This window comes from Gymnogyps californianus, chromosome 4 (assembly GCF_018139145.2).
Source record: "Gymnogyps californianus isolate 813 chromosome 4, ASM1813914v2, whole genome shotgun sequence".
Lineage (NCBI taxonomy): Eukaryota > Metazoa > Chordata > Aves > Accipitriformes > Cathartidae > Gymnogyps > Gymnogyps californianus.
The window spans coordinates 17,753,809-17,764,183 of record NC_059474.1 but is presented as its reverse complement, the minus strand read 5'-3'; positions in this window follow the sequence as shown (position 1 = coordinate 17,764,183).

The window sequence follows — 10,375 nt, the reverse complement described above, 5'->3', positions numbered from 1 at the left end:
GTAGATAATGCGCACATACCTGGACCTTAATGTTGTTATTAATAACCTGGTGAAAGAGGCAAATAGCTGGTCATTGGTCATGTGAAATTAAGTTAAAGGCTGTGACTAACCAGCCCTGAGATTATACAGGAGGAAAGAGGGAAACCAAATTTAAATTTTCGTAGAGAATAAAAGGTCAGAAAAAGACAATGAGGTGTGATCCACGCATTTCAGAAGCTAGATTGATTCCTTCTTCACTAGAAAGACCTGATGGTCCTGGTAGGAAAATCTGTGGTTCTGACCTAGATGCTTCAGGTATGCTCTCCCAGTGTCAACCGGAGATAGGCCCTTGAAAACAAGGGAGGTGTCTACACTGTGCTAAGGAGAGGGTTGCTAAGCTTGTGGGAGACCTAACCTGGTTAGCTGTCTCCCTCCATGTCATGTTGCCTGAATGCACCCGCGCAGGTCTAGAAGCAGAACAGCTGTGTTAGGGCAGTGTTGAACATGAAGCAGCGGCACCAGTCGCTGTGCTGCTGTACGTGTGCAGCTCTAGCTCCAGTGCCGGTTCAACGCCTCACAGGGGTCTGCTGTGTGTATCCTGACTGCTGCTCTCACCCAGCTAATTAAATGAAAGGCTATGGTTATTGTAAGACAGAGTAGCTGTATAAACTCATGACATGGAAGAAATCCATGTTGAATGGAGTGTGAACGTAGTACCAGGAACATTGTCCGCAACAGAGCTTTCCTTCTTCCACACTTGCTTGAAGGGGGAAGAATGGTAGAAAACATGAGCAATTTCTCCATTCCATAAAAGATGTCTACTCCAGTGTCATTCAACTTGTACTGGTGCCTACTGGATAAGAAGCGGTAATATAGCTATTGGAAACAATAATATGTTTACTGTAGCAATGTAAGAGTGGTGCAATATGCTGACTATGAAACAGTGAATAGTGTTAAAACATAATTGTGAATGGAAGACTGTTGACTGGATTATTAACTTTTATCAGTTGCAGGTATGAGTGGAAAGATATGGAAATAGCGTTATTGAAGCTTGAGAGTGAGAATGAAGGTGTTGGCAAGTGTATGTCAAGCTTGCTGCTAGAGGTGAGAGATTTAACCTGGGGAGTTTGATGTAAAAGAGGCTTTATGTGACCAGTTTCATCCTGTGTCTCTACAAACTTTATTGCAGTTAAGTAATTGTCCAGGAAAAAAAGCCACCCTGACACTGCAAACATCCGGGTTGCCTGGCTCCTTCAGCAGGGTCAGAGTCCTGTTGGTGCTGCAATGAGGAGAGATGTAGCCTGTGGGAACTGCAGGGAGTTACTCCATACTAAACACACACACACACAACTGGAGACTGCAGGTCTGTTGTGAAGATTTTCACAGAATCACAGAACGATTTGGGTTGGAAGGGACCTTTGAAGATCACCTAGTCCAACCCCCCTGCCATGGCCAGGGACAACTTAGTGCTTCTTACAGAAACACAATACCCCATGAATTTCCACTCTAGTGGTGTTGAGAACCCCTGAATTGTTCAGCATATTTTACTATTTATATGGCACCATCAACAACAATGTAATACTGCAGAAGTAAGAAGTTTATCCTCCTCTAACTTAAGGAATGCAATATTTATTAATTTCTTACATATAGTAAGCAGCTGAATTTATCATTTTTTTTATTTAGGACTGTACAACTGGTGTCATATTAAAAAAATTCACATGCACAGAGCCAATTTAGTAAGGCACTTTTCTGTACAACTTCCTTTCGAAGATGCATACTACTGTTTACTAAAGAAAGAGATCGGTGAGGTCTGGGGAAAAATAAAACACAAATCGTGCCACGCAGATCAGTCCTGCTCTTACACTCTGACCCATTTGTGCTTAGCATTCTGGTTTTTACAGGTGTAGCAGTCTACCCCTTGTTCTTAGAAAAGGGATGTTTCCATACCTGAGCCAATGTGCCTTTGAAAAGATGATGCAATTACATGGTACATCCATAGACTCATAGGTACAATTAGCCCAAACTGGGGTGGCTGTTACACATGGCATCAGATACAAATGTGCAGAGACAAAATACGGCTTTGTCAGAATGCCATGGCAGCCGGGACAGGTCCGTTCTGTAGTAATATTTTTTTCTCCTACAGATTTAGAAAAAGTAGATTTTAATAAAGCACAAGTAAGTATAAAAGAGAGTTGTACAGTAGAATATCAGTAGTATCATTACAAATCCAAAGACCTCCAACTACTGGGCAAGAAGCTGTTTTCAGCATTTCAGGTGTAAGTGGGTGAGAACCTGAGCTGCCGTTCGGACTGGGGCTGCCATCCTGCGAAGCCTGACCCATGTACGGTCCTGTTGCTTTGCAGAACCCTTGGTTCAGTGCAGGACTGAGTCTGAAATGTTTTCAGATTTCACTGTGAAATGAAATTCACATATTTTACCAACAGATTTAATTAGTTTTTCAAAGTTATATTTTTATGGGAAAATCTGTTTTCTACCAATTAGCTAATAACAATTGCCACAAAATGAAGGTTTAAAATCACGCTCTGCACCCAAGGAAAACAGATGGAATGGTTTCCAAATACGATGGTAGCTGAGTCATTCAGCAGTTGCAGTTCTGCATTAAACCAAAATTGCGCTTTGAAACCTTTTGTTGAAATAATTCATTATGCTAAACAAGCACCATTTTTTTGTAGCAGAATGAAAACCACCACCACAACAAAAAGTAACATTTATTATCTTGTTTCTTCTTCCTTGTATTGGCTCACTGGAAGAAAACAGATGGGGACTGTGATAGCATGCGGCGATGCTTCAGACTAACCCTTGTAGTGTTGAACAAGGTGAGAAGTAGGCAGACATCTGAAAAGCATTGCAGAAGTCAATAGCAAATGTCACTTGAGATGTAGATCCCTGTCAGACACTGTCATTCTTGCACTTCCTGAAACACTTTGTTCTAAAGGATTTGCTTTATAAATACGGCCAGTCTCAACACTGTCTGTGAGGACTCTTCAGGGATATGATCACAGACTCCCACAGCTGAGTTGAGGCTGATCTTCAGGAATGCCAGTAGAGGGCAGAGACTTCCAATACATTGGGGAGATTTCGCTACTACTAGGAATATGTAACTATGTTCTTTTTGGCAGCGAGGATTTTCATTGTGCCACAGCCTCTACTGAGAGGCTCATTCTCCTTTCTTGCTTTATTGCCCACAATCCAAGCTTTCTGGCCTTTCCTACGCCAAGCACGTGCAGCCTGTTACGTATACCACTTCCAGAAACTGTTCCATCTGTTTCAAACAAAACAACAAAAAACAACAAACACCACCACCACCACAAAAAAAAACGCAACAAAAAAAGAAGCCAAGGGTGTGAAGGGAGTCCCACAGCAGGGTGTAGCATTACTGTTGACATGTTATCAGCAAGTGGATTGTCAATCAATATTCTGTAACACAGCTTTAAGGGCTTGGACACAATAGGAAGGGAAACAGATTATTTAGCTTCTGTACTGCAGATAAGGATTATAAGAATTTCCTAACCCAACCAAAAGAACCAGCGTCTATTCAGACTAGACTGGTATTAACAAAAAGATGGAATTTGGAGACATAAAAATTACTATGGGGTTTTGAATGTGAAAGTTTGAACTCCTTTGCCTGTGAAATGAAGGAATAGATAATATTAAAAAAAGTATTATTCAGGAGGGAACAAGAAGTAGCAAGCCACACGACTGTCATTTCTATAGTTCAATATTCATTATCCAGTGCCTCCTGTAGATATGAACTACACCACTAATCACAGTATTTTCCTTGTATGAACTTCCTCTTAAATACTGTTATTAAGTATGTATTAGGACATTCTTAAAAATGAAAAGTACAGAAAAACCTTAAGATTGGAGTCCCTGGTTTCTGTTCGTGCTTTGGGTATTGGTCTGCTGGAAGACTTTGAATATACCTCTGCATCCGTGCCTCGTATCCCAAATATATATGAGACCATTTTAAAGTGCTTTGAGATCTACTGATGAAAATCAGAACATATGAATGAAATACAATTATCTCTCTGTGGTGCAATAATAGAAGCTCAAAATACCTCTTTTGTCATCAGTCTCATTGAAATTAATGTAAAATTGTGGCCACAAGCCAAAGTCATATCACTTTGCTACCAGTCATATTCGGTGATTTGGAAAAGAAGTACTATGCCAAAGATTACCTCAGCCAGGTAATTTGGACATCACTTACCTGTGTATCTCATAGTAGGTAGTGGTATTTTCTATCCAGCACAACAGGCATTAATTTTTTGTGACTATCACAGCTGAAATTTAAAAATACAACACTGTTTTTAATTTTGAACAAACCAATTACTCTTTCTACCAATGTATTCTTACATCTTGGTGAGACAGGGCTGAGGAAATAATACAAATGGGCCTCATATTAGATTCTGGATCCACACGAGTTAGCATGACAGCTTTTTTATTTAAGCCCATACACAAACATCACCTGGAAGAAAACAGTCTCTTTGACCCCCAAGAAGGTATTTTTTCTGAATTATTAAGATCCTTCTCATATGCTCAGACTCCCAGATTTTTCTCCATCCTGCATGTGAAGAATGATCAGACTCTTAAAATGCTAGCTGCTAGTTATCAAAATCAGTGCATACTCTCCTGGACAGCAGGGCATAGCTATGCATGTCTAAAGTAAGTGCCTCATGCATACAGTATTGCACTAATCAAATGAAGCAGTCCCTAATCCAGCAGGTGTTAATGACCTACTTTATCCACATTACCTGATAAATAGCTTTAACTTGACTAATTTTTGTGAATAACAAATTTTCTTTCTCCTTACAACACCCGCCCCCCAAAACTTCCTGCTTGCAAATTTAGGCCTATCTTCAACCAAAGTGTTACGTTGCAAACCTTTACACCATCTGTATAGCTAGCATGTAGGGAAACCACACTATTAGCAATATGAGGCTACACAGACACGTAAAAACGTGTATCCTCCCCCCTCCCCAGTTTCAGCTTCCCTTATTTTCCCTGTGGATTACAGTCTTTCGGCCCAAATTTGCTCAGAGAGGTGTCAGGCAGCATAGGAGGCTGAGGTGCTGTGTGCCTAATGGTTTTCTGCTCCACTTTCCCTCACTGGTTTTCCTACTGCTCTGTTCCTTGGTGTCCTTGCCCCAGCATGGGATGTCCCTGAGGGGACCGCGGGCACCGCACGCCGGGGCAGCAGCGTCCCTGAGGGGACGCTGCTGCCCCGGCGTGCGGTGCCCGCGGTCCCCTCAGGGGTGCCCCTGTGGCCACAGTCCCTCAGGGGCATCCCACAGGCAGCAGCCCCCTCCATAAATGCACGTACCCCCTTTTGGCACAGCAACAACCCCTCCCCGAGAATGTCCTCAAGCTGCTACCAGCGTCCTTCTTAAAGAAGTTTCAGCCAGGGCACCCTGTGCTTCCCCGACTTGCCGTGGTTTTGGTGCACCATGCATTTGTCTCCACAGGTGTCTGGGCTGGATGGAACCGGTTCTGACTGGCCCAGGACAGTTCCTGGCTGCCTCCCTCGCAGGGCACCGGGCAGCCCCTGTGACTCACAGCTCCCTGTCACCCGTTATGAGGGTAAGCACGGAAAAATATTGTGGGCAAGGGTCAGAAAAGGACCAGCTTGGGAGGGAAAGGGAATTTAAAAGGTAAGTTTGTGTTGAGCTTTTGCCACCTTGCCACAGGGTGTGTTGAAAGACTTCTCTGATGTGACTGCAGGCACGCACCATGTTCCTGCTGCAGAGGGGTTTTATCTTCACTGTGCTGGTAGAGAAAAAGAGCATACGCCATGCTTAGCATACAAACATCTTGAATGCTGTAGAAAAAAGCATGAAGATCATGTGGAAGATACATGGGAGGGGGGAAGGACATGTTATTAATGATGTAAGAACTGTTTAGCTGGCGTGCAGTCATGTATTCACTTAAAACATTTTTTTCTTGGTGTTTATTAGGAAGGGCCAAGCAGTGTTTGCCCTTATAGTCATCAGGTGGTATAAAGTGCTGTTTGAAGGGATGAGGACAGTTTACCGGCTCTCGCTGTAGGCTGCTCGCCAGGCGCTGGGTACAGCTGGCACAGGGCCGCAGGCAGGGCACTGCATGCAGGCTTCCGGGCGGCACTGCAGCGTACCCGGGTACATGGCTTCTGTAGCAGCTGGTCACCAGGGTTAAACAAATAGGTAAATTGAAAGCAACAGGGGTGGATAAAAGTATCTTTCAGAGAGTAAGAGTTCAATTTTCAGACAAGGTAATAGGTAATTCTCTCATGAGGGTCTGATACCTTTTGAAATACTGTTTAAAATTGGAACAAAACAGGAATTGTCACTCTCAAAGTGCCCACTATTCATTTCCAGTGGGGGCTGAATTTTCAAATTAACATCTTCTCCTTAACTCTTACGCTTTTAGTTAATAACTTGCCAAAAACACTGGACTTCAGATAAGGGGATACACCTCCTGTTTTTCTAACTTCTGGTTTTGCAGTTAAGTGGTTTAAGTCAATACTTTTTATTCAGAAAGAGATACTAGGTGCATCTGCTGTTACTTACATCTGCTACAACAAAATTACTTGGGTAAGCACCTTCAGGATTAAGGCCTTCTAAAAGCTGTAGCAAATTTGAGTTACATTCCATCATTTAATGCATTAATTTCACCTGAACTATAGTCAACAGGGAACAGATGAAAACAGAGCAATTGCTTTGTGCATGGCTGCATTCTGTGGATTTCATGCAGAGACTCTGAATGCAGCTAAATATGTCATGATTAGGAAAATTCTTAATGTTTAGGGGTTTTTTTCCTATAATGATTTTTCACTGAGGGTGGCATTTACAGGGTAATTTTGAAGTTCAGCAGGAAAAAAGGGGGATTGATCTTAAGTAGTTTTGTTCCACTTACTCATTGTTAAACTTATTTTTCTTTGTCCTATTAATTTTTTTGAGATCTCAATCAAAAACACTTTATGTGAGGCATGATTCCAGCCACTGTGATTATAGGTTGTTTTGGATTGCTGAGCAAAGTGGAACTGTTAACAAGAGAGGGTCTCTGGTGTGGGTGAGCTCATGCTAGAGCTTTAGAGCACAGTTTATTCTAATGGAGAACAAGTGGGAACAGTACTGGAGGATGATGGTGATACTGAAGACTAGGGTAAAACGGATGAGTGAAATGGGAAGAGCAAACATGGACATGAGGAAGAGGGGGGTTACTCTTCAAATTGAAGGTAAAAATATGAGCCCAGAACACCAGTATATAGCAGGAAGCAGAGCTGTGCAACACCCTTGTTTTCTTGTTGAGTAACAGAGCAAACCTAGGGCTATACTAGCACTAACTGGCAGGTTTTGGTGTGAGGGTGTCAACATCATACAGAAAGATCAGCATTCTAAGTAAAGATACAAATCGTGGATTTATGACCAGGAGGGGAAAAAAACCTTGAGAGGTGAATTTTGAGTTAAGAATTAGCCAAAGCAGGCATGAATATTAACAAGGTATTTTCTTCTCTTGCTTGATTCTTTCTGGGTTAAGGGAACCAAGACTCCACGCGTTCTTTATGCAGTCATGAAAAAAATCAGCTGACTGTGTCAATCTCCAATACAGTGGAAATTATCAGCCAGGTGATAGAAACAATGTACCTGTTCCAATCAGAAAAGATAACATTTTAACCCGATTTGTATTTCCTGAACAAACAAGGCTATTTTGTGTTGCTAACTTCAGAAACCAACCCTCCTTGTAGTAATGCAGACCTCCCAAATGTGTGTAATGAATCACACTATCTGTGTGTCATATGTGAGCAAAACAGTCTGCTGTTTTGATGGGAAGCTTCTCCAACCATACAAAATGAATATTAAAAGACTATCAGGTGCTTATTGGCGGCATAAGTTGCGATTTGGATTAAAACATATAATGTGGTCTCATTGAACCCAGGGGAAACAAATGGGTTTGAATTCTACATCCTTCTGCTTGTACCAGGAGGTGGAACACCTGTAACATCACTGCAGAAATTAAAAATGTGGTTCACTGTCAGCATCTTCTGTTACCCCAAGCAGTTACAATTTCAGTGGGGAAACTAGAGGTGTAAGGAGGACTTAGTGGAAGAAGTGGGTGAGAAAGAGAAGATAACGACCAAGACTGGGACACCATGACCTATAAAGTTAATTGGCTAGTGGGGAGGGATGTCGAAAATGGAAGATAAAGTCTAGGTTCATTCTGGAGCTGGAAGACAAATCCACTTCTACAATTTTCCACCGCGGTCTTCTACCACCCTCTATGTTCTCCATTATATCCAGGCTTATTTTAATAATAGCAGCCTCCCCGTTATGTCTCTTATTGTTGCCCAGTTACCTCTGCTTCTCTGCATCCCTCTTTTATTTTAAGGAGTGTAAGAGATGAAGTTCAGCCTCCCTTCAGTTCTTCCCACTTTTCAGAAGACACTCAGATAACTTGTCAAAACCAGTATGAAATATCACATAGAGAAAGACTCTGAATGTAGCTATCAATGCTTCAGTGCTTGCATTGGTGATGAAACTGGCATTTTGAGTTGTTAGTGCCCTGAGAAGAATGTTCTCCACTGCTACTAGCTTAATAACGTGAAATTGTAAAATGTTTCATGGCAAGTGCAGTGAAAATGAAACTACAAAATGTCCAATTTGTTGCTACCACAGTCGATCTTATCATGTCAAGAGCCCTGTCTATGTAGCTGTTTGGAATCATTATTTGAAAGCCAAGTTGTCTTCCATTCATTGAAAAATTAGTGTTGGAAAACTCAACACTTCACTTGTAAATTTTTGGCTAATCAGATGTTTCTTGTCAACTGAACTAGTGTAAGATAGAGAAAGTTGATCTTACAAGTTTCAAAACAGATTCTAGCAGTTAGTGTCACATCTGTGATTCTTTTTAGCCAGTGGCACTAACTTTAGACATGCCAAAGTGAAACATCTTAAAAAAGGTATACTTCTACCTATACAAAGTCCTGAAGTCCCTATAGGTCCTAACCCTGAATATGGTTTAGTGACCTTCACTGTCACCCAATCCAGCCAGGTATTTCAGACTGGAATACAGCCTAGTTTTAAATTAACCCAGGTATGGCAAGAGTACAGGCATCATAGGTCAAGGTTCAGCCTGAGCTATTTACTCTACTTAGAAACAGTTAAAAAAAATTAATAATAATGCACCTGTAATCTTCTTCCCTAAAATGCCTCTCAGAGGCTCAGACTGGTCAGAAAGGAATAGGACCAAAGAAAATATGCTTATTCAGTTAATTTTCATTTCAGTTACAGTTGGCAATGAGTGTTTCAAGTTAGTGTGCCTGTTTCTGTCACAGTTAGTATAGCTCTTCCTTGCTCTTCTAGTACTTGATCCTTAAATTCTTTCCCAAAATGTCCTATATTGCCCACTGTTGGAAACAGGATGCCAAGACAGATGGACTTCGGCTTTGGTGTAATATGCTAGTTCTTACATTTTTCCATTTTTACATCTTGCTACTAAACTGACATAGGTTCAACCTAGAAATTAGAATAAGGCTCTGGTCATCAGATCTACGAGGTTTTGGAACAGCCTTCTCAGTGGGATTGGAGAAGGGCAAAATACTGCCCTATCTTCAAGATGGAGCTTGTTAAATCTGTATGTATTGCATGATGTGACCATGTGTGACATGAGGGGCAAGGCGTGCTAATCCTAGGAGCTTTCTTCATTCCAGCGTTTCTTATGCAAAAAACCCACAATGGTCTGCTCCTCAGGAGTCTCTTTTGCACCTCTGGAAACAAGGAATAAGACTGTTTAAAGATGATGAGATGAGTGCTGGCAGTGGAGATAGCAACAATTTGCCTTTCTCTTGAGGATAAAACAAGAAGATATATTCATTTGATGGCAGATGTCAAGAGTCATGGAAATTACAGATTAAAAATCATTTATGTGGGAAACAGATTTTACATCTCTCAACTTCTGTTTTGAAAGAGTGTCAAATTAATGCACCATCATCTAAATGCATTGTGGGAGCAAAGGATATGAGAAAGGCTGTGCACTAACGGTGACCTACATCCCGGGGCATACCAAAGCCACAGCAATGTCAGACAGGATCTTCAGATTGGCCATTTAACTGTCAGCCACATGATTTGTAGCTGGCTGGAGTAAGGACTAAAAAGCCAGTATTTCCATTAATATGTAGTATGTCAGACACATATACAGGGAAACAAAGCAAAATAAATTGGCAGCACTGAAGTTTTTATTCAGATTGTAACTTGAAAATGAGGAATTCCCACTCACACCAACCATTTCTCTAATTGTGTACTGTTTGTTAGGAGTGGCTCTCTTTTTTTCCCCTTCCTCTGGAGGAAAAAAAAAGTGCAGATATGAAACACAGGTTCAAAATATGTGCCACATAAAGCGGAGC